The sequence below is a fragment of the Nipponia nippon genome, unplaced genomic scaffold (genome assembly GCF_047370975.1).
Source record: "Nipponia nippon isolate SJK-2023a ecotype South Korea unplaced genomic scaffold, ASM4737097v1 scaffold_4, whole genome shotgun sequence".
In the NCBI taxonomy this organism is placed as follows: Eukaryota; Metazoa; Chordata; class Aves; order Pelecaniformes; family Threskiornithidae; genus Nipponia; species Nipponia nippon.
The window spans coordinates 61,327,735-61,353,975 of NW_028262358.1; positions in this window are offsets into that span (position 1 = coordinate 61,327,735).

Consider the following 26,241-nt stretch of genomic DNA (forward strand, 5'->3'; position numbering starts at 1 on the left):
GAGATCATTGCTGCATAAATTTACATCGTATGTTATCAAGGTCAGGATTACAACCAGTTTGCAACTAAGTCTTCTCACCAAATAAATACCAGATTGCATTTGCAAGGCTTTATAAACAATGATTAGTTCACATGCAGAAGGCATGCATTACTAACTCATGCAGTGAAGCAGAAGTCATTCCATAGGACTATCAAATGAACAGCTTCCATCAATACAATATTCACTTTAAAAGACAAAGGATACAAGCATAAACATTGTTTGGAGATCAAGAAGAGTAAACATATAGTAGGTGTGCAACTGTATATTTCTTCATTGTGCTACTGAACATTCATTTTTAAATGTGATTGGTGTTGAATTCTCCTGGAACATTTTAACTGAATAAAGCTGCCTAGTCTCCTAACAGAATTTCTTTGAGACAAAGACAACAATAATTAACAATTAGGACAGGAGATTTGACTCGACAACTTTTTCCCCACAGCAAAATCTATTACTAGTAATGTTAGGCAGCAGTAATTTAAAATCTTTTTTTTCATACCATATTGCCATAGTGTTCCAACAGATAGGAGATTATTTCCAACGTGTGTACCTTTTAGGTACTGGAAAGCCTAATTTAAGGAAGTGTTCCAAAATATCTCAATCCCACCTAAGACTGTGAGTTTGATATTTTCTGGGAGAACAAACTGGTCCCCTTTCTGGATAAAAGCAGGGAGGGAGGCTTGTATGTAAAAGATTGACAATCCAAACTTGTCTTCAAAGGAAGAAAATTTAACAAAAGCCTTAAGTTCAGTTTTGTCTACACCAGGTACATTGCTAGAATATTATGACTGATAGAGTCTCCCTTTTTTTCTGAGTGTAGAGAAGATAGCAACATAAAAGGTGCTGATCTAGTTGAGCTATGCTTTTTAGAGGAGCTTATAGTTCAAACTGCCTGCTCTGTTTAAAGACTGACTTTTATTTTCTTTGTTGAAATTCTGGAAGGTGTGTGTTAGGTTGAATTAATCAATATTGTCTTTAACTCTGCATAATGACAAAGCCATGGTGTCTTTAAAAGCCAGTATAATTGTAAATGTAATAATGAATCAGAAAAAGGAGAATTCTGTACCATGGGCTAGTGATTGGTGAACCCACACATTAGTGATGGAGCTAGAGTTAAAGACATGGCAAACAGTTTTAAAGAAAGAAAGGGATATAACTGTAAAACTGTCTAACTCTCCACTTGAAGCTAATTCTAAATTGCACTCAGTTGCTGCTTAAGCTGGGAGGTGCCTCATCCTGGAGATGTGCTTTGCAGAGGTATCCTAACTAATTTCTCATACCCAGGTGATTAAGGAATTGTTTTAGGAGGAGAGCAATAAGGCTATAAGCTTCATCAGAGGAGGTCTCCTGCTAGTGCCTGGTGCTGATGACACTATTCTGAGAGGGCAAAGAAATTGACTGAGGTCTTCTTAAGGAAGAAACAAAGACAAACCTGGCCCTCCTGCACACTAAGGGAGTATTGTGCTCACTGGAGCACTAGACAAAGGCACAACCTTTCCCACACCTTTCATTCCATTGGACACGAGTTTTGTGGCAGGGAAGAGTTTACAGGCAGATAAAAGTTATATTATTTTTGCTGTGTTTTCTCAGTATAAAATTGGTACAATTGAAAAAGAAAGAAGGAAACACAGTGACACACTGAAGACAAAAAAAGTCATTCTTTGTTTCGGATGCACAAAAATGAATTAGAGGTAGGTGTCATTTTAAATAAAGGAACAAGGAACAAGCAATGTGCAAGCAGAACACTCAGGTTTGCAAAACTCTATGTATTAACAAAGAACAGCAAAAAGCTTTAGCCATAGAAAAACACAGTTCTGGAATGATCTATATCTCATCCATTCCTCTGTCAGCTGCATTTTAAAATTCTCTGTTTCAATGGAATTGTATATTTCCAGCCTCCTCTTTCAGCAGTGAAGGTGGCTTTTCCTCTACATGCAACTGCACAGGTTCTTAAAGTATTTAAAACATATGTCATTACGAACTTGTCCTTGGTGCACGGTCTTTCAGCAGTATCTGTGCAAGAACTCAGCACACCAGTTTGCTACTCCCAGCTGGGACGTGGTATGGGACTTTGAGTAAGCCACTTCTCTTTGCCTGTCATCTATAAAATGAAGATTATAGCAATGTGTTCTTGTTGAAAAGACTGTAAAAAATGATAGGAAACAGTGGAGAGCAATGGTATTATTCAAACTAATTATCACAGCAATTCCTTGCCATATTGTTTGCTTTCTGAACCTTCCTTCAAATATTTAAACTCTTCTGGATCGCTCAGTTTGAAATCTTAAACAAGCCATAGGAATATATCTACTTGTAAAGACACTGTAAGAAGCATATTCCAATTATCCCAAAGACTCATCGTCCCTCCTCAAGCAGTTGCACCATCGCTTGTGTAGGAGCATGGAAGTGATGGATTTTGTTCACTGAGGGCACACATATTTAACCTTGTTTTCAAGTCCAATGAGACGGCCACAGAGAACAAAGTCATACAAATGGTTTATAAATGTGGTTGTAGATGAGCATCCATAACTGAGGGGAATGTATCACTTTGGCTTTTCTGGTACCTTTAACATAGAACAACATTTTGCATAGGCAAGCCTAAGCATATGATATAGTTTCCCAGAGGAAGCTTAAAGCTTGTTAACTAAAATCTGGAGAAGTATGAAAAAACAAACCCTATTAGATACTGACACACCAGCAATAGGCTGGAGTAGATCATCTCCATGACAAGTGCCTTACAGCTGTGGATGACAGTGCCATAGAGGCAGAGAGTGAGCTATTGTCATGCAAGCTATTTAGTTGAGCTAAACTACAGAGCAGGACACAGTCCCAGGCGAATCAGGGGACTGAAAAGTGCAAAGACTCTTCATATGAAATGGGAATATGTGTCACACAAGCCAATGCTGGTAGGGAGTCTGTCTCTGGGGACAAGGCTTGAACTAGATAGCTTAAATCAACTAAAAACTATGACTGTAATTTACATTCTCTGTTTTGTATTGCACTGTGGTTCTAGTAACAGTAGCACACAGAAGCTTTACACAAAAACAATCTTTTCTTTTTCTGAGGCTTGTCTACACAAGGAAATTTAGTAGTATCTTTTTATCAGCATAACTCCCCATGTGGACACTCTTCCTTCAGAATAATTCCAGGATAATTACAATTATGCTGTATAATTATGCTGCATAATTATAACAGTGAATTTCTTGGTGTAAACAAGCCCTTACTCTTTATCTAAATCTACTTGAACCTTCAGAATTATGTTACTGCCTTTGCTGATGTTTACAGCCTTCTCCAAACTTGTCAGTTGTATGCATTCCCAGCCCATTAGCTATTGTTTATCCAAGCTAAACATATTTGATTGCTCTAATTTGTTCTCAGATCAGTCCCTCCAGCCTCATAGCCCTATCTGACATGCAGAGCATCACAGTATTTGCTAGGTCCTGCTTAATTTCCAAAGCAGGACTTGGAAGCATGGCACATGTGCCCAGACACTTTTAAGTGACTGCAAATTTGATCTGCTTGTTTAGTAGGACCAATACAAGGAATCTCCTTCTCATTGTTGCGGAATCCTGAGGAAGAAGAAATCCAGTTTGCGCACACAACTGGCAGAGAAATTCTCCTTACAATTTTCCAGGGGTCTTACCATCATCCTCAGTCTCACTCAGCTCTGCTGCAGTTAGCTGAGGAGTCAGGCCACGTCAAGTGAGGTGTTTTAGTCCTGTGAGCTGCATTGGAAGATAAAAGCATCCATCGCTGCTCCACATTAGCATTGTTGTCCTCATCAGCAATCATCAGTTTCAGGGGCCGAACAAGATTTGTCAGTCTTGCCTTAGGTAGTGGTGCAAGGTCACCAGCATTTTTGTCCTGTTTTCTTAGAGATCTGAGAAGCAGTTAATCATCACAAGGTACATTGTTAGACAGGTCATCAGCCCAGCATTTAGGGAATGTTTCTCTATCAGCTTGTTCGGAAGTGTTGCATGACACTGAAAAACTCTTCACTGATCTTCATAGTTGCCTCTAAACAGCCTGCAGATTATTTACTGTACAGAATATTCACACCTGGTTTCCCTCCCACTTCTAAACCACATTGTCATTATCAATGATATCACTAATACTAATAGTACTTCTGTTAATAACACCAAGTAAAGCTAATAAACTGTTATTTATCATTTGCTTAGCCCTGACATTTTAAAGCATCTCTGGAGCACTTATTGTATCACTAGTGCTACAGTAGATGCAAGGATGGGCTGTTCACCAGCCAGGGAAATGCAGGTTGCCCTGTACTGGAATGCAGCAGACTCATAGCTGTGCACATCGATGCTACTCCAGAGTTTAAGGCAGGAAGTATAGAAAATTATTCAGTTTTGCTAATGGGGGAAGTTTTGGACCTTAATAAGTGATAAGGAGTAAGCCATACAACTCTTTGCATTTCAACTTCAAACTCTTGCTCAGAGTTTCACTCCCCATTCACAGATGTACTGGTGAATTATTTTTTTTTCCCCTCCAGCCACTCCATTTTCCATCCAAGCAGAGGAAAACTTATTTCTTCTCTTGATTGCAAGGAACATCCTGAAGCTGTTTTTTTCTGGTGCATTCAGAGCTTGAACTGTGTTAGTTGGGAAAGATCATGATAGGGCAAGTCACAAGGGAGTTCTGCTGTGTCCCTAATTAGCTGAGCTACCCAAATAATGTAGAAGGTCACCAGGAGCCATTTTCACTCTGTTTCTCAGATAGGGAGAGAGGCTGTGTTCATCTGAGCGCTCTGATCTCCTTTTAAAGAAAACAGAGAAGGAAAGGAAGATTTTTATCCATTCTGATAATTTATCACATGCAGCAGTACAGCTGTTTATGTCAGAAGGCGGAAGTGGAAGAAGGGCCTTTGTTTCTGTTTGGCAAATTTTCCATGACACTCTCAGTAGAAGAGAGCTATTTTATTCTGTAGGGTGCAGCCCTCACGTGGGAACATAACAGCAACAAAAAAAAAAAAGGCAAAAGGCTTAGCTGATGATTTGGCAGCAGCCTAGTATTCTTCATTTCATTATTTAACATTAGCATTCTTCTAGCTTTTCCCAGTGGCAGGAATAAAACTTAGAAGTTTATTGAAACTCCTACTCTTCCTTTGTTCAAGTGTGAGCACAACTCACACAGACATTTTACAGTCTCAAGCATTTGAAAGAATTACACCATAAAAAAAATTAGGAACTTCTTGTATTCAAATGCCTACTCTTGGAGTTGATACAGATACAGGGACCATCTATATTACTATTTCTTAATTAAGCTATCACTGTGCTTGGAGCTGTAGAGTCAAAAAAGAGCAACATTGGATCAAAAACTGAGTAGGTAGATGACACTGTGATTCACAGTATGGGACATGGTGCCAGGGCCAGTTCTATCTCAAAGTCCCTCGGATGGGATTGCAGGGCAGCAAGGTGCCAGGGCCAGCACAGGCACAACACAGTCAGGGCATAAGCAGTATTTGCCCAGGGGAACAAAAGAAAAGTGGATTTTTTAGACACTGTGAAAGAATAGAAAGGGCTAATATATTTCCACTGAACATGCTTGTAGGTTTCTATTGGTGAGAATATAGTTCAGGAAATAACACGCACATCTTTTACATAAAAAAGATTGGGTCTTTTTAAAGGTTTGGGTTAGGATAATACAAGGAGGGTAGCCAGCAACCCATTTTTGCGTTAGCGAGTGTCTGTATATCACATTCATAAGGAGCTTCACTTTTAATTGGACTAGGCAAAGGGGCTTTGTTCAATTAGCCTCAAAGGTCCTGCTAACACAAAAATTCCAGTGATATTAGGAAAATTATGTATATATGAAAAGCTAGTTGTGTTCATGTCTCTAACTTCTTCATGAACTGAATTGTGTTGGGGAAATCAAGATAATAAAAACCTACCAAATGCGACTAAATAATTAGATTTTAAATAAACTAGACTTTTCTGTTGTATTATAACTCTAACAGTTGAAGGAAAACATTGGGTGGCAGAAAAGTAAATGTTAATATAGAAATTTAAGGATAAGAGAAAGCACTAATACTGATTAGGATGATTATGATGATTATAACTTCCAGTATGTAAAATCATAATGAAAATGATACACCCTAGTATGCTCTCCGAAGTTATACATTTACTTAGGCACTAGGAAAAGTTTCTTCATGCTAAGATGGTTTGTGCAGTTACAGTAGAACTTATGAAGAAATAAGGAAAGGAGTAAAACAACCTGATGGGAAGGACAACACTATGCAAAGAAAAAGTTTCCTGATTCAAAAAGATCTTCCAACCCCATCAAATAGGAACACAGGAAAGTAAAAGATACATTGAGGGGAGAGGAAAATACATTGATATAAATCATTCAGAGGTAACACTGGGCAGCATGGTGACTTCAGTTGCAGTCAATATTAAGATTTATTGATCTGAGAGATAAATATTGACCAAGGTGATGCCAAAGTCAATATTTAACTTCAGGGACCATAAATCTTAATAGTGACTATAAAGAGCAGTCAGTATCATCTATGTTTGATATATATTTTATTGCCTTTTACAAGGGTATAAAAGGTTTTTTAAAAGAGAAGCTGTTTCCTTCATTTTGAAAAGCTCTTTGCCAGAGCAATCCAGATGTATACGACTGCCTTTTCAAAGATCATCTAATGATGGGGTGGTCTCAAAATTGTGAGAATCATTTGAATGATGATGAAGCTGCCTATTTAACAAGAAAGAAAAAACAAACCCAAAAACAAACAGTTGGCAGCATCTTTTGCAGATTCATGTTAACTATGAAATGCTGACATATATGCAACATGTTGCTAGATAAAGCTGTTTAACAATTTAGAGGAAAATCAGCTATAAATTATGTAAGGTATCTGAAATTCTCTAGGGGTTTCTTAATTTTCCACTGCTCCACCTCAACACATCAACCAGTTCTATAAAATGTTCATGTACATAAAAGTTCCTACTATATTTACAAATTATTCCAGTATATGTGTTACTCTACTCTCTTGCACACAGTATTTTGCTGGTTTTGTTATTAGTGTTTCTATCAGTTCTGCTTCTAATATATGTGAGCTATTTCTTAACCCAGTGTCTAGGGTTCACAGCGTTAAACAGAAAAATTTTTTTCTCACTTGCTATCTCCTTCCTCTTTGCTTATATTAAAGAGATGGCACTGACAACCACAGCTAAGGTAAATGCAAGTTAACAAATACAAATCATTAAGCAAAAATCCCCATGAAGTAGCAAACGATAATTTTGTTAACAGTCTTGGAGCATTCCTAACCATACCAGTGTTCTCCCTAATGTTCAGAGATTTCTGTTATTACATTAGATGACATTTCTTTTCAAAAGCTACTGCACATTTGACATCCACTTTTCTGACACCTGAAAAACACATTTATAATAAAAGATTACTTGGACACTACTACAGTAAGCGAGCCCAACTCTTCCCAAAACAACAACTTTTTTAGACCAGTTTATAGGATCTAACCCAGCGCAAGGGAATGATTTGACACGATTTTATGTAATAAGGCTTTAATTCTATGAAAAGGAGGCTTTATGACATCAAGAAGCATGACAGTTAACCTCAAATGGTTTATTCATGTCAGCACGGTCCACAGACATAATTAGTTGTAATGTCCTTACCCTCAGAGTCAGGGGTTTAGAGAGGGAAGAGCCACCAGTGCCATTGCCCAGCTCCTGCTACTGACTCCCCAGGAGGCTGCGCTGTGTAATTTTACGTCTCAGGGTCCTGACAGATGATGGCCTTTCTTTCCAAAAGTGTCCGTACATTACCAGGACGACTTAGAGGGAGATTTTTCATGCCTGAGAAACAGTGAACATAGATAGGTATATCTAAACCAATGCTGAGCTCGGTGCTTAGGCTTCTGCAGTGCCACAGGTTAAACACTTGTTAGGAGGCACTTGTTAGAGGTAGTAGACACTTGGCAGTTTTGATATGATCACTTCCATGACCAATTAAATTTTTGACTGTCAAAAGAAAACAGTCAAAGTTGCCTAGAAAGGGATTCCTTTCTCAGGTTGTTTTTCATGACTTTCCCAGTCTTCAGAACTCTGCAATTAAGTGATTTAGTTTTATTGATATTACTTCTCTTGCTTTAGGAGATGAGAAGGCTAGAAACTGTGGTAATTAGTGAACACAGTAAAAAATCATGTCCATTTCCCCTTTACCAGTGCTAGCAACTGAGCAAACACTGATACTAGAAGCATTCACATTCAGAGTTTACACTTGGCTGAGGGAGTACCATCCAAACTTTACTATAATGGGAAGTCAAGTATTTTGCTCATTTTAAGTACCTGCAATTGTAAACAGTGGTGATAATACTAAGAAAGAATGCACTTCAGAAGAGAGATTATTCTAGACATGATAACACTCTGAGATAACATTTTAAGAGAAGGAAATTAAGAGGAGGGGTGTTCTTTATCTGTTACATCACAGCAATCTGGCTTTTGAAACATTCAGTAGGTAGCTGTATTTACAAACTTCAGCTTTCGATGACTCTAGTGATAATGAGAAGGAGAGTCATCCCAGTTTGGGAAGGAAAAAAAAACCCAACACTCCATACTTTGTGTTTCCACTACATGTAGTCATCATATGGCATTTGGCTGGGGTGTAATAACTTGGTGTCTCTTTGTTCCTCCGTACAGGATGAAGGCTTTAATCAGTTTTGTCAGAACGTTTGCTCAGTTAATCTCCTAGCAATGTGTGATGAATAATCTGCCTATTGACTGTCTCAGCAGTTGGTGGGTTCTCCACCCTCACCCCATGGTGAGATGCATCTAGTTTCTGCTGGCTGCTCATTTTCCTTTAAAAGAGGAGCCCTGTCTCCCTCCTCAGCCCCCAGCAGGCACATCCCACCCAGCCCACCCCCTTTCGCCTCACACCCCTCTTCTCTCCTTCCCCTCTGGAATCTGGAAAATGCCGCCCGCCCCTGGGGTTTGTCCTTGGATAATTACTCTGTCCCAGTCACCTTGAGTTCTCATACCACGGATTGCTCGCTCTCTGCTGAGCTTCGTATCTTTATTTTCATACCAAGAAAAACAGATTTAGGGTGAACAGGAAAGTTTTGGCAACAACTGTCATCACATTATCAACACAGTGCTAGTGATGAATAGTTCTGGAGCAAAGAAAATGCCATAGGAAGCTCTACTTCATTGGGACAAAAATGCAAGGGTGGATCTGAGAGCTTCCTTCATCACCAACTCGGAAGGAAAAAAATAAGGAAAAGCCTTAATCAAAATATCGAATCTCAATTGCCTGCCACTGTGAACTGATTTGACAGAAAAAACCTCTAGGCCCCAATCCTGCATGTGACTGCACATAGTTGTGGGGTTTGCCTGTGCGAGCTCTTTGCAGACCAGAGAATGGTAGGGAAGTTTCTTACAAGCAGCCCCGATTTTAACATGCTTGTTAACAAAAGCCTAACAGAACATCTCTGAAAAGTAGAGGGTTTCAGCTCCAGATGCAGGACAACATTTCTGAAAGTTCCTAAATTAGGCCAGAAATAAAATCCATTATGAAAAAAACAGTGTAGATATTTGGGACAGTGATATACTTTCGGTTATAAAGGCTCACAGAGATACATTGTGCATTGGCAAGGATAGCGAAAATGTTACATAAAACACGAATTTGAGGAAATATAAATGAAAAGCTTCATGACTTCCAGCTGCGGGGTCTTTTCAGACATCTGAAATGCACAACTCTGCTACCTGTGAATAAGTGGAGATGCACTGTTAATGTAATATTGCACTTGTTACAGAACTTCCTTTGTGCACAGGTAAATCTGCCTCAGATCAAGTCCAACTCTGACAGCCAGATTTCACCAGTGACATATGTGAAGGCAGCGTTCTTATATTTATTGTGCAATTTGGATTCAATATCTCCCTCACTTTTTAAGGATGTTCTATTTTTCCCATTGATGATTCCCACCTAAATAAAAGTGGCTACAGCTCCTGTTGTTTGTATGCTTCTGGTTTATTCTTTGCATTGTCCCACAAGGATATAGCAATTATATCTGCTTTTGATCTAAGTGGTACCAAAAGCCACCTGCTTTCTTCGCGTGACTGAACCCCACCCAGCTCCTGCAGACAACCTAAACTCAGTCAGAGTTTGTATTGTCTACACTTCACACCCTTCCTTGCTAAGGTGGCCTCACCACTCCAGCTTTGGTGATGGATCTCGGAGCCATCTTGACTGCCCAACCAGGAGGGCTGATGGGATAGATAGAGCCAGGCATAGCATGTAAGGTCCCAGCACACAGAAGTTAGTGTATCCCCAAATGTGTCCTTGCACATTTACATGCAGGTCTTACCCAGTGTTTTCCCCAAAGGCATAGCAACTGAATCATCTCAGAGCTCACAGTAAGCAAACAGATGGTCAGCGAGAATATGATACATGATGATATCTGTGCATAAAAGTATGCATATTTGAATGTGTGTGCATGCCTCCTTGGAGCGAGTATATAGAGCTTCACTGCCTTTTCTAGGGTTCTGGGAAGTTGTTTTCAGCTTGAATTTAGTGTCAAATAAATCTGGTTTATAGGTCACTTGTGATAGCTTGTAACCGAGTTGCATAGCACTGTGAAGCAGATACCATCACATATTATATCTTCAAGAATTCCTGATGCAAAAATAAGGAAAACATTTCAGTTCTGTTGATTTTGTGTATTGAAGCTCTTGTAACTGAGAAACTTGCTAAATAAATGAAATGCTGCATAAAGCACCTGACACAAGTGAATTATGCTAATAGAATGGGTATGTATAGTTCACCATAGATGTATGTCTCATGGTTCTTGTTTACACCTCGGCATCTCATTCACACATTCTTGAGAGAAGGATCAATCAAAAGTGGGGTGCTAAATAACATGCCTTTAATTAACTAGATTTCAGAAGTTTCTATGAGTCAAAAAAACAGGGAAGATGCACATTGTATGGATTTTCCTTTTCAACTTTAAAAAGATCCTGCCCTCCAAGTCTCTGTGCTCTCTCTCCAGTCCTTGCCTCTCTTTTCTGAATCTCTCTCTCCTTCCTACTGCTTCCTTTCAATGAACACCATGCATTCAAGCTTCTTACCCACCAGGTGACTTGCCATTTCATCAGCTCCTTCTAAACCAGTTCACCATCTTCTCAGAGATGTTTTGAAGAGCTCTGCAGAACCTTCTTGCTGAATTTTCTTGTCAAAAAGCATCATGTTGCTGCCTAAGCATTAAGAGAAATGTTTTGGCATGGGAAAGTGATGTGAGATGACAGGCATAAGAGAAAAAGAAGGAAGCATGCACTTTTTCAGCAGGACACCTAAGCCATTCTAACAGCTCCCTGTTTCCAGCAGTGCCTTCACAATCTAAGTCTTTCCCCTGTATTTGCAGACCAGGTACCATGCTCAGGTTCACAGGCCCCTCTCAGAGCTCTCTCCACCAGGCTGGGTCTGGAGAATACATGCAGAGGAAGGGAAATTCTGGGGGGCTGCAAAGGCTATGCCTAAGGCCCTACTTTTTGCCTTAACTTTTTTATGCCTAGATCTGACCTTCAGTACCTTTTTTCACTGTAGCTTGTTCACCGAAGCTAAAAGAACCAGGGCTTTTGCCAAAGACCTTATCTCTTCGAAGCTCTGTAGTCAGGAGTCATTTTCAGGAACACGTGACAATCTTTTCCAAACAGATCAGAATTTAATATTTTATGATCTGTCAACCAGAATGGAAAATCAAGGCTTACGTATTTTCTTTTCAAACCAAACTGTCATGATTCCAACTATCCTCCTATATTCTGTAGCAGAGACCTTATTGCTGGTTCTGCAGTTATGATGTTTTCATATATGCTGCCTCTTTTTTTGTAAGTCAACAATGTTAATGACTAGTCATTGGTTTTGCTATATCTCAAAGTAATGCCACCTTAAAGCATTTCAGATCAGTCCTTCATGCTAACTCCAACGTGCTAATGTCAAAAACGGACCTGATCCCCCTGTTCCAAGGAGAAAACTTACTCCTTCAGTCTTTGAAGATTACAGTACTACAACGTATAAGCAAACTGTCATATATGAAAAAAAAAAAGGCACAGATGCTCTCTGTATTTTCCGCAGACTCTCATGCAGTTTTCCTGGACTCATCTCCACCTTCCTTTTCTGCCTTCATTCTACAGGCTTCTCCAGACTTTTTATCTGGGGTAAGTGATTGTCAGTTTATTCAAGGCACTTATCATATTTGCAAGAACTAGCACAGACCTCTCACATATTTTGTCTAGGTGTGATAAGAACATTTGCTCTTTATACATTAGCTCCACTTAAAACCTGTCAAAGACACCAAGTGGTCCTGCAATCTATCATCTGTTCTACAGTTCAAGTGAAGCTGGGTGGTTAGTTTCATCAGCCCTTTAAGACCAGATATTACTAGTGCTGCCCCAAAACAGCCACAGCTTGGAGAGTTCAGCAAGATACATATACCACATGGCATGATCTGGCCTGTAGAAAAGCAGCTTTGTGCCCCTTCATTAGTGGAAGGTGCCCTGAAGACAGCAGAGGTAAGTACTCTAGGCTGAGGTTATAGCCCCTCAGGATACATCTGTACCAGTAAAATAAACAGTGCTGGGCAGGCTTAGGCGCTCAACCTTGGTCATCTCCATTGTTAAATTTCTAGAATGGCTTTGACCCTGACCGTCTTGCACTCACCCAAGCAATCTCCAGAAAGACTTCCCGAGTTAGCACAGGCCAGGGACTCTTCCCACCAGAGCGCCTGGCAGCAACCACCTCACCCTCACAGGGTAAAAGTGTTTAATCGTGTGGATGCGGACAGTTCAGTGCCAGGTGACTTCAGTGGCAGAGAGCTGGACATGTTTGATTTACTAATATAGATGTAGCCTCACTCTCTAACGACTTCCTGTGAAGTTGAAAACAGAAACTTCTGAAGGAGCCCAGCGGGTTCCCATGCCCCGGATTGCCCCTCTGCTAGCTCTGAAAAGCCGGATTCTGAATTCTCTGCTAAAGTCTTCAATAGCATTGAATAAGAAAGGGGATGAGAAGCTACAAAGCAGACACAATTCTCCAACCTCCAGATTGTCAGTCCCAGATCCATATGCAGAGGGAGAAATGTATATGCCTGGGTTTCCTTTAATAGATTGTGCAGTCTACTCACTCACATTTATCACATGGGCTAATGTAAGATTTACTGTCCATAATTAATCAACCTTAGGCAAGAATATTTAGCACTTCTACTCCATTTTTCATTTTCAAAGTGCTTTTCAAACACTACCTAATTAAACATCAGGAACAATTATTTCCAAGCTACTTTACAGGCACTTTCAAAAAATGAAATAAGCACATTTTAGTACGTATATGAAGAAGCTTTTTGAACCAAAACAGCTCTATTTGCAACCGTCTGAAGGAATGAAAGCAGTAATAGGACAGAGATTTCCAAACAGACCAAAGTAGCAGCCAGTTAGTTCTGTTCCTATGCACACGAAAGCCAGTAACGCAGCTTCATTTTTAAGATTTCTGCCGATCTCACATTTTCATTTTGTCTCTGAGAGGACACTTTATTATTAAAGAACTGCAGAACTGGGATGAGGAAGAATTGCTTCTTTGCAATGGACAGATGCCACCAATGGGCCTGGGGCTCTGATTCACACTCTCGTCAGTAACTCATGAGGTCACACCTCTAAGTCTCACCTCATCTCTTTCACAGAGGTAGCAGAATGAGCTGTGTGTTCACACAGCAGTAGTGTCTTCACCAGCAAGGTCAGTCCAAGGCACGGTATTTGCTTACTGGAAACTGTTCGCAATATTGTTCCCTCATGACTAGAAATAGAGTCAGCACTGGCAATTTTTGACTGCCTCTAAGGAGAAAGCTGGGTTTGGTGGACCATGTCTGTCATCCCAGTGGCTCAGGAGGTGGGTGGGTGCCCACAAGCCTGGGGCTGCAGTGTGCTTGGCCAGCCAGGTTTCCACATCATGTTTGGCATCAGTCTGATGATCCCAGAGAGCTCAAGTCAGCAGGCTGCCTAAGGAGGAGTGAACCTACCCAAGTCAGAAACAGAGCAGCTCAATTTCTGGCAGCACAGACCAGTCTACCTGGGAGCATGTAGCAAAACTGATGGTGATTTAAATCAGTAGCCCAGTTGACCGCAGATTTTGATTGAGAGTGGACACACAACCCCTCCTGTCCTCTCTGCTACAGAGACAATGCGGACGTAAGGCGTAGACTGCAGAGGTGATGTGTTAAGTCTGACAGGTATCATGAGTCAAGGTTGTCAGAGCTTAACAGCAAGTTCTCATTCGTGCCAGAATCCTTCTCACCTTAATAGTGAAAATAGGATTAACACTGTATAAATAAGCAAACAAGGAAGCATGGGTTCCTTAGGACAGAAAGTGTGATCTTTTCTCTGATGAGATAAATAAAATGAAGAAACAATATATTCTTCATTAAACATTAAGAGTTTATGGATCTGCCAACATGGCCTGGTGCAGTTCTGGGCAGCAATACCTAAGCAAGCTCTAAATAAGCCAGCTCTACTACTGGAAGCAGCATAGCCAGGCAAATATGGCATTCTGCACCAGCTCATTAGCCCTGCTGCAAAGTCAGCTATATTAACTCAGATAGTGCATCACACTAATGTTGCTTCACTTCTTCTGGGGCCTAGGCAGGTTCATTCAGCATGGGTAACTCAGTGCAGCACTTACATGATCTCTTCAGGTACACATCAAGGCAGGGGACAGCAACATTTCAAGGATGGTGTGTACCAGATGGTATTTTTCTTTCCCAGATTAGAGGTTACACATGCTGGTAAGAACGCTGTGGGATCCACAAGAGACTGCCTCTTACAGAAACAATATGCTACCATTTTCTATCATCATTAAATTGCATCTGTACAAGGCAGAAGCTCCCGCTGCTCTCAGAACTCAGAGCGAGCCAGAAGGTGGGAGCCACCAACATCTCTCTCCAGATGGCACAGCCCCAAAATCAGCTCTGTGCTAGCCCTACTGGTGCTTTTAGAAATTGAGCTCCACACTGCTACTGGTTTCGGTGCCCCAGACTGTGAATAGGCTGTAAGAGTCACATGGATGCAAAAAAAGTTCTGCAAGACTGAAACTTAAGGCTAAGGCTTTTCTGCACATATCCTTGAGTGCTCTGCTTGGACACAGCTGCCTTACAGACAAATTACAGAATGTGTTCTGGCTTAGAAGTAAGCAAACCTATCTTCAGTTCCCAATGAAATAATTCAAGTGTCTTTCATGAGAGTGCTAAAAATTGGGCTTTGGATTACATTGTTGACCTACATGCCTCAGCTCCCTGGCTGTGAAATGGGAACAGTCTTTCCAGCAGGGACATTGCCGAGAGAAATTCATTCCTGCTTATAAAACACTACCACAGTAAAGTGATAATAAGAGACATAGTCGTGTTAGTTTTACTAAACTATTTAAAATATTCAGAGTAGGGAAAATGGTCCCAGCCTTCCTTTTGCTTGTACTAGTGTAAATGGGAGCAATTGTATTGAACACAACTCATTGTATATAAAATGTAATTGAAATCAGTCTCTGTGTCTTTCCATGCACTTAAAATGGATAACGGGAATTTTTCTGATCCCACTCACAGCTAAGCTATGGTGACCTTATATCCAAGGACCCATTCATGGAGCTTTTTTGTTTTGTACTTTAGCTGGCTTCAAGGCTTACACAAAGGCCTTGGATGTTTTAATTTATTTATCTCAGTATCCCCCCTTGGGTAGGGAAACTTGGAGGATGCACAAGCCTGAGTTTGAAAATAATGCCATAAAATAATTTCTGAAACTGTTTTAGAAGCCAAAGCAGCAGATATTTTAACATGTAGTCATATTTATGCAGAAACAAGAGACAAAACTAATTGCATCTACCTGGGTGCGGAGAAGGTTTCTGGTTTAAGTTTGCCTAATATCCCCATATGTATTTTTACCTTCCTTACAAACATAACTATTCCAGGAACACTACATAGTGTAGACACGGCTAAAGGCTACACTTCATTGATCACAGTTGATTCTGTTACAATGCCCTTCCCTCTAAGGTGGAAGCTGCTCAGCTCAGCAGCACTCGGCAGGGACATGATGACTTACAAAGAGTGCAGTCCCAGTGCAAACATCTAGTGTAATGTGTTAGTTAAGCCACCAGACTACATCAGGCTTCAGTGATGACTGAATCCTAGCTTTGAAAGCTATATTATTTCAGACAGAAATAAAAACTGGAAAGGTCAGGCAATTCTAACTTTTCCACTCCTAATACGTTATGTTTTTCGAAAACCGTGACAACAAAAGAATTTTCCTGGATTTGTTTGTAAACAAGCCTGATGGACTGAGGGGGCTCATTTCATACCACTATGTGAAACCAGGGCGAAGAGGGCCCAGGCAAGAATGCTACAATATCAGGCCAGTAGCTATGCCTCTAATCACTTCAGAAATCTGTTTTCCCATAAGTAAACCCATTAGCATCCCTTCAGCTATGGGTCTATGTCAGAAAACGATAACAGGACAGGGGGACTTCAGACTGGATCTATATGGCAGTTGTTATGTCCTTTTTCCAAGTGGACAGAAAATTCAAACTTCCTTTTTCTTTTGATTTGACAAGTTAGATGATGCCTGAGATCCAAAATGAGACCGAACTGATCATTTTTTCTACATTCACTTGCATTCCAGCATGAGTTTTGCAGGCAATATTCTTACAGGGAAGCCAGTCAGATAGTAACACTTTGTACAGTTTGATTTCTGAAACAACAAGCTTAAGATCAAGTACAATGTAATCCTGATTCTAGCTTTGGTATCTCCCACCCATAGCAGTGATTGAAAGAGACTAGAATAAAGTGAATGTGAATGCAAATGGCAAAATGACAACTGTGGTGGTACCATTCCAGATTATATACCTGATGAAACACCAAAGGCAGTGGGCCAAGCAATGCCATACATTACTAAGTAACTCCCCAGGCTTTCCCACAAATTGTAGTACTAGTTTGTATTTCTGACAATTTACAAAACATCATACTATAAATGGCACTAGTTAAATATACAAGTCAAATATACAATCCCCTCACCAAGGAGGCTAGGATACTTTTCATCTGTCAAGAATTCTGGGCTAGTCAGTATTTTCTTAGGAGCTACTTAATAGCTGTCCTTTATTGCATGTCCCATTTTGTTACTCTGCACCTAAAGAATCATACTCTGATTAAGAAGGCTAGAAAAATAAGTCGTTATTACAAGACACCCAAAGGATCCTGTTCACATCATGAAGCAATGGTTCTAAACTTTCCAAAGCAGTTGACATATAAATCTTCCAACAGGTACAGCAATTCCATTTAAAAAGAGTAACAAGAATGCAAGCAGCACATAGGCATCCAGGAAGACAAAAACTCTTTACACTGCCCTTTCAAATAGCCAACTGTTGGTTTGGGGTTTTTTTATTATTTTATTTTATGACTAGCTGTTTATTTCTTTTCCAAATTCCAAGTCTAAATCTCAAGAAATAAGAGGAAAATGATAAATATTAAATCATTAACACTTACAGAAATGCAGCCAACTTTCCAAATTCACACAAGTTTCTCAAGCTTCAGCTTTGAGCGAATTCCTGTAGGCCAATTATTGACCAGTGGGGAGGAAGAGAGGAGCAGGGGAAAAAAGGAAAAAAGAAGAGAGAGAAAGGAAAGAACAAAGAGAGAAACATGAAGTCAAAACCCCCTCCTTCTCTAGCAGAGGCTGCTGCAGTAGTATGGCACAGCAAGACTAATGGGGACAGCTGAACCAGTGCATGAGATTGTTCTGAAATTAAAAATAATGTGTATTTTGTTTAACACTTTCCATGTTATTTTTTTTCTTATTAAAAAAAAAAAAAAAGAAATAAAAATAGGAAGAAAAACTCCAGCTGGGATGGAACCTACAGAGCCCCTTGAGCAATTTGAATAATTATAGACTTGGATAAATTGTAGTTAAACCATTTGTTTCAAATGTGCTACAACCAATAACTAAAGCAGCAACAGCCTTTCAGTATGAGATCTGTTGCTGGCTCCAGGATAAAGTACAATAAGCTGCAATAGTCATTGGCCAGCCATACATTATGTAATGAAAAAAAACTTTCCTCTGTAAAGACTGTGATTTCCACATTTCAGATACCAGGAAAAATAATCGTATGCATTTGCTTGCCATATGTACTCAGAAAACACTAAAGGTATCTTCCTGAAATAGCAAAGGCAGACTTGGGTTTTGTCTGTTGTATTCTTTAATTTCCAGAATAAGAGTTGTCTCAGTAATAAACTAATCCTCATTCTTAAGAGACTATAAAAGCAGAGGCAGGAAGAAGTCTTATTTTTGTGTTAACAATAGCCAGGACGTCCTTCATATTCTTGTTTAAAATGTCACTTCTCGCCCTATTCTTACTGAATTTGCACCAGTTGATGACTGCAGGTACCAGCCATCATGCCAAATGTTTAAGCCTTTGCCTTTTCCAGAGTTGTAAGTGGTGATATATGGCAAAGTTTCATGTTGAGCTTACCACAAGAATTATTGTGAAGCTTGTGTTATCATTCTTATATGGACAAGACTCCTGTAAAAATCCATGATTTTACAGCAAGATCAGTGCCATGAGATTTCTCTGTCCAGCTAGATCCTACAGGGCTCAATGCAGCTCAGTTTTGCCACGGGGTCTGCCAAACACGCCTCTTAAGGAAGGACAGGGAAAGAAGTAAAGACATGAGGATTTGATCCACTCAAGGGCTGGGAAAAGGCTTGCATGTGCCAAATGCACTGAGGACACCAAATTGCTTAATTTGATTAAGCTTAAGGAGACTGGGGGAAAACAATGGTATTTTAGTCAAGCTTGTACACCATGTAATGGCTCCATGTGCTACAAACAAGCCACAGGTATGTTATAGAAATCACATTGCCATGGTTACAAGTGATCTTCCAACAGTAGTCCCACTTACCCTTGCCACTCACAAGGGCAGTCATTTATTTTCTTTCTGTAACTCCTTTGCATACACAAACATAAGCGTGCACACAGCTAGTGCATCTAACCAGCATGTTCAACCCTTTCGCATTGCACACGCAGTCGATTTGGTATTTGCCTGTGGCTGCCAGGATCATCACTAAAGTTTGGCTGCCCTCCCTGAAGTCCTGCTGCTTTGGACGTCTCCGTTGTAGTATGTAAGACAGTTGGGGCAAGGGAACAGATGCTTCTGCAAGGTTCTTTTATCTAGTGAAATGGAAGTGCTGCACTAGTAAATAGGTACCTGTAAGAGCACACTGAAATTGGGACAAAGGTAAAATGCATTTATTTTGCATTTAATAGTGAAGTTTCTTCTTTGAGAGAAAAAAATGATTGGGTAAGAACTAAAAAGGAACTAATAAAATTAAGAAATGGGGCAACATGATGGAGAATCTAGTTGAATACAAGTAGAATGTGTCAGTGCAGAAAAATTTAAACTCCGTGCATATGTTGGTGGCTTCTTTGGCACCTCAGATTGGGCATTTTTATGACCAATTCAGTGAGGAACTCTGTTTTGATTTGAGCAGTGATCAGAACAGCAAAATCAACTGCTTGAACTGCTTGATTGTAAAAGATGGGTACTGGAGAAGTCTTGTGAGACTGGAGAAAAGCAATACAGCCCCCATTCCAGGATTGAGGAGAAGGAGGCTGAACCAGATGATCATAGGATTTCCTGTCTTTATTCCTCTCCTGGAAAGATGGAAGACATCTTTACATGCAGAAATGGCAGTAGAGCCATGACCTCTAAGTAATGGAGCATTCTGAAGGCTATATTTTTGCCACAATACTGAAATGAAACTTTCAACAACTGGGCATGGACAGAATCGCAAAATTTGTAAAAAAAAAAACAACAAAAAAACAAAAAAACAAAACCATAGTAGAAAGAAAGAGAGGTTGTGATGTATTTGAGTTTGAACACATTCAGACTTCCTATGCAGTACAGAAAGGCTGAGAAACTTATTGACACCCTAGTAGTTATATCCAAGCCTCTAAGATGTTAGGAATACCTAAGTTGCTAACAACAGTGCTAACCGGAGTGCAGCTTTGGGTGGGAGCTGGACTGGCACGTGGAGCTTGCCTCCCCTCACCTGAGAGACTGCCCTGTCTCCACAGTACTTCAGCAACTCCAAAACTCAGAGATGCTAAAGGCCGTAGACACCCATTTGTACACACTTGGTATAGCTAGTGAACATAACTTCTGGAGTTAATTTTCTGCACAGATTTCCCTTGCTTACACTGTGCAGCCTTTCAGTTGTTTGTATGCAGTTTATATTATCAGCCTTAAAGCTTTAGTTTAACATGGCAGCTACTCACCTGTTTAAATGCTTGCATTCTTGGACCCAGGCCCAGGTCACTGTATTCAGCTCTATACACTATTTATTACCAATAAGATCTATTTGCCACTACTATCAATATGATACTGACGTATTAGAGGAAGTCCAGGAGAGGCTGGACTTTTTGAGAGAGATAAAAGTATCTCTCAAAACTTTAGCAAAGACTTTTGAGACTTTGCTAAAAAGAATCATTTAAGGTGGGGAGATGGAGTGTGTGTCATTTGGTTAAGAGAGGAATAAGGAAGGAAGATTGGAGGAGCAGAATTGAAGTTTCTTTAATTTGAGGATAAGGGGTAGAACAGAAAGTAGAGCAGATAAACAGAAGACCAGTGGAAAGAAAGAACATGTCTGTCAATGAAATATATTTAAATTACAGGCTAATCTCACAAAGCCTGGGCTAAAGTATGTAAACCTTCCTAGCAAGGATCTGAAACAGAATAAGAATCAATGGCAGCAGCCAGAACAGGTGATTACACAGAGCTCTTCGATCCTCAGCTTCTATGACTGCATGAACATCTTATATTATTAATTGATGGCACTGTCTCATGGTCAGTCCTGAGCATTCTTGTTAGGTACACCAGACAGGATGAAGCAGAATAATACCGACAAAAATCACGTGCCATAGGCACATCGGAACTCTCTGTAGGAAAGGAGGAAAAAGTAACAGCTGAGACATATCTGATTATGAACTGAATCTTAGGCATCAAACCAATACACTTTTCTCAGCAAGACAGTAGAGGCAGAAAAGAAAACAGAAATTAGAGTTAGTGAAAAAGAAAAAGATGGACCACTATCACATTAATGTGTAAGGGAAATTTTCTTCTCTAAAGGGGATATCATCATAGTGATGAATGAGGTATTAAAATAGAGATTTCCCAATGTTTTGTCCAATCCACTTTTAATTACTTGAGCTACTTTTTCTCTTTGGTGAACCTGTTCTTCTGTATCATTATAGAGCACTTCTATTAATACCCAGCCAGTATCTTTTATTCCTTACTTTCATTCTGATACTCCCAAAAATAACTCTCTGAAAAACCCTAAATAATGTGTCTGTCCTTGCTGTTCACAGTCTTAAAGTGTTTATTCATCATGATTTGAGATTTAATTTAAGTTGGACAAGCTAGATAAATTTGATTCTCTTAATCTTCTGTCATAAACCAATTCTTCTTGTCTCCTCATGATGTTCCATTTTCTTTGATTTATCTGCATTTTCACTGACATTATGAGGTTTCCAGAAAACAATGCATGATTCTATGCCCTCATCCATGCCAAAAGTTGTACAGGATCTCTGAATAAAGCTGAACACTACGAAAGACTGCTGGTTTTCGAAAGGGGGCTATGACAAGTTCCACTTCTCCAAAAGTCAGAATTTCAACCACTTCCCATGTTTCAAAAGTATAAAAAATATTTCACTCCACTGTAATAATTTGTGAGATTTTTGAGCTTCACTGGTGGTGTTGACTTGTTTCCCAAGTGTTGGATTTGATACTCTTTGCCCTATATCCTGCAGATGGTTGTCATATAAGGACAACTTACTAATTAAGGGTAAATTTTCACAAAATCTTCACAGTCTTGCTAGAAATTGGGTCCCTTCCTCACTGGGCATGCTGATGTTTCAGGCAGACCAGCAAGTAGGACTTTCTAAATTTCAGTAAACAGAGGGAGCCGAGGGCAGAGTCTCCTGCTTCCTCTGTAAACAGCTCTGACTCTTTTTTGAAAACCTTCCTCTGCATTATCTACCTAAAAATTCTCTAACACCTGCTTGGCTTTAAATATGTGAACAGAGTAGTGACCTTGATGGGAAAATCCAGACATTTACGTCTGAGTATACTTTAAAGTGTTTTGCTAAATCAGAGCCCAAGGACAAAAGAAGCAGTTCAGGAAGTCCATCAACAGTAGAGAGTCAGTGCCTATAACCTGAAATGAACTCAAAACATTTTAGCTTGGCTATTTATTCACTTTAATATTCACACAGAACTGTAATTCCTGCAGTGAGAATTACTGCAATGATGTGATATGCAAGAACAGTCTCATGATACTTTTCGCACATGTAAAAGTGGAAATCTCACAAGGGAATTTGATCTTGAAAGATTTTTAGCCTGATTTCTAAACTAAAATGCTTTGTTGTGCTTTCGGATTAGCTTCAAAAATTGTTGATACCTCCTTCTGAGGTTCACCAACCTGTGCTAATGCAATGATCACAGTTTCAGTTTTAAGTGCTTACTCAAAAGAAACAGAAGAGGACAGAGGACTTTCCTCAGGGGAGGGGAGAAGGGGGAACAAATCCACTAATTCACCAGCATCAATTAGTTTGCATCAAGGAAAACCAAATATTTTTCATGTTGCCCTTAATTTCTCAGCCACCACTGCCATTTCCCTAACCCTCCCCATCAGTTTCACACTGAGGATGTGTTATGAGGCTGACTGGGGACATGCAAATCATGCACACATCCCTGGAAAAATGCTTGGCAAATCTGGCTTTTCAGTTTTGCATTCACTTGCCAAAAAATATTCCCTCATCCCCCAAGCCCTCCCTCTGCCATGCCTAATTTAATTTCAAAAGTCAGAAGCTTAACAGGGACATAAGCTTCCTAAACATGCTGTCATCTAACAAGGAATGTGAATTCAAAGCTTATAATTATGATTTTCTTTAGGTGCAGAAAAGACTGTGCAATCTTCTAGATGTTCTTGTCCATGAGTGCTAATACCATGACAGGCTTCACATGGCTGGTGGGGACTTTTTCCCCCAAAAAACAGATATCAGGGTTTTTCACAACCCTGCCTTGCCAAAAAGACATGAGACTTTTGTCTCTGATGCCAGCAGTTCTGAGTTGTATAAATACTCCACATTTTAGTGCAACAAGAAGCTGAATGACTCTGTACAGAGCTCAGGGCAAATGAGAGTTACTGACCTGCTATTTCTATAACTCTGTTATTTTATCTCTCAATGGGGACTTGCATACACTGAATTTTCAGGTTTTAAGTAAAAATAAATCACTCACTTTCAAAGACATCCCCTCTGCACCTTCCTTTACTTCAAGTCCTTAGGACCTTCAGGACACACATTTTATGAGTGTGAATACATGTGTGCATATTTGGGAGGGAAGAAGGGAAATAATAGAGATATCATTCATTTTAATCACTAATTTTGAAACAGCTGGGGAGACTGGACTATCTTCTTTAAGCACAACCATTTTGTGCTTTTTTTTTTCCCTCCGGTGTGGAATTCTTGCTTAAAGTAAGATTTACGTATTTGCCAATAGCCCACAGTAAATATACTTTTTCTGTCTTTTTGTACTCCTATGATGGCTGGCCTTCTTTCCCCTTCAGTAATCACTGTCTAAAAAAAGAAAACCTCCAGGAGCACTTCACTTCTGTCCCTTCCCCCTGGCAGAATGCCCGGCCTCAGTATGATGCTTTTAAACCCTTCCCCCCACAGACACAAGGTTTCCACCACATTATTATCCTGCACAGCAGAGGGGGGGAGGCAGGGCTGTGGGATATGATACCATTCAAGCAGAGATACACGGAGACAGCTCTTCAGAGTACCTAACGCTTTCCATTCTATATGTGTGCACGTATCCTTACACATACGCACATACGCACACATACCCACGCAAGAGAAATCTTTTCGTGTAACGTATTTCGTAGTTGTCTTGGTTAAGAGGACTCTGCCACAAGGAAAACATAATGAATATACAATGAGTTCAGATTGCCAGGCAGCCTAAAGTGCATGTGTATGTGTCATGTGCACATGCAAGTGTGCTGGTTTAATGGAAATTCAGCAGTAGTTCCACTAGGCTGAGAATAACAGCCAAAAAAACCGAAAAAATAAAGAGCCTTTCTATTGTTGTGCAATGGGCAAGTTCTCAGATAATCATTCTAGATGCAATACAACATTCTTCGCACAAGGAAGCTACTGGGAATTGTGATGATGCACGGCAATTCGGGATCCTATCCTGGATAAACAGTGCTATCATCATCTTAAACAGTGCTGCAGATAGGTCACCAGCAGACGAAGGCTGCATTATTCAAGGCATTTGGATGGAAAAATTAAACTCGGATTTACTGCAAGGAATCCTTTCAGTGCTGTAGCTTTATCAGTCACCCAGAGAATCAATATGGTTTTGCTATATCAGTTTTACTGCTGCAGTAAGGCAAAGATCTTTTGTGATAAACTGTAGTTTATTTCTTTCATTCTTGTTCCCAAGTGAACAGTCCACGTAGGTCATTCAAAGCTAAAAGTGTCTTGCTTCTTTGCAGCCCAGTTCTAGTTTTCTGGGTATTACCTCAAAGACATTGCCCAGAAAAGCTAACTAAGTCTATGTTCTCTTTGAGTTGATGGTAATAGCATAAAACAATTGAGTCTGATATCTTTATTTTAACTTGCTCATAGCACTGTTTCAATAGAGGACAAAATAAATATAGAGACAAGTGTATCTAACGAGAATTAAGATAACCTGGGAAATGTCACTAGACGAGAAGGTACAGTTCTAGTGTTTATCCATGGAAATGCTGATGCTGCGGTCAATGACACCAAATGTTTGAAAGCAGCACTGGCTTAAACTGTCTCTCCCCCCTGCTCCCAGCTGCTTGTTCCTGTTTCCATCACCGCAACCATTTGCAGGGTTGCACCATGAACCAAATCGAGAAACCGATCCAATTAAAGAAAACCCTACCCAAACCCAAAATCAAACAATAAAACAATAGAGATGGGAGCAGAGAGACAAAATCAACTGCTGAGGTGAGAACTCCCACTAATTATTTTTTATTATCAAATCACACTCTTAGGCTACATTTCCATGTGACTTTTAGATGCTGTGTAAGTTATTGTCATGCTACACACAAGACGCCTCCTTCCACAAACAGCTACAACCCTTCCATTTGTGCCACCTTAGACGTTTGTGTGGTTGTACTCTAAGCCAGATCTGAGAAAGGATATTCCTTGAAAGGCTGGTTTTTTTAAGGGTTTTGGGGTTTCTTTCCTGGAAAGAAGGCAGTGGATTTGTTTTTTAAGTAGATGATTTGGGAGGCCTGGTTGAGTGTGCGGCCGCGCCAGTGAAAGGAGTATCTGCTGACGGGGGAAGGAAAGCAAGCAGGGCGCTGGGGGCAAGGCGGGAGGAAGAACTGCCACCAGTGGAAGCTTCCTGAGCAACCCCAGCCCCAGCATGCGGTTTCACATACACAAATTCAGCTGCAGGCACCACACTCACCCTGAAGTTCAACACAACCATTTCACTGGTCAGGAGAGCCAAGCCCTTACAAGACCTTTTACACAGGCAAATCTACCACAGAATTCAATTCCCACCTATATTAAGACAAGATCAATAGCAAAACTAAGGCTTGAACTTCAGGAGAGCTGGGATACTGCTTGTTGATACTACTCCTTGATGCAGTATAAAGACAGCATCCCAAATCATCCACCACAGCCTTGGGGCTGAGCCAATTAGCCAACCAGGTGAAAAAACTGACCACACCTTTTGCATTTGGAGTCACCTGAATTCAGATGATTAGCTTGTGTAAGGGGAGGATAGAAAGCTAAATGTTGACACTGCCCTCAGTCAATCAAATCTTGCAGCTAAATAAGAAGGATGCCTTGGGCAAGACCTAGTCAACCCAGGTTTCAAGACTGTGTAAATACTCTAATCCTGTTTATGTGCTACCTCTCTCCGGGAAAAGCAAATCCTCAGTGGACTCTCAAAGCCCCTCTCCTGTTTGTTAGGGTTACATTTGGCCAGTTAACGAACAGAGACAGAGACACTTCTGTGTCCAGTCACCAACAGCTTGAGTCCCAAATATCAAACACTTGCAGCAAGAGAGGAGACTGTGGCAGTAATTTTAATAATGAATGTGTTTGAGGGGAAGGAAAAAA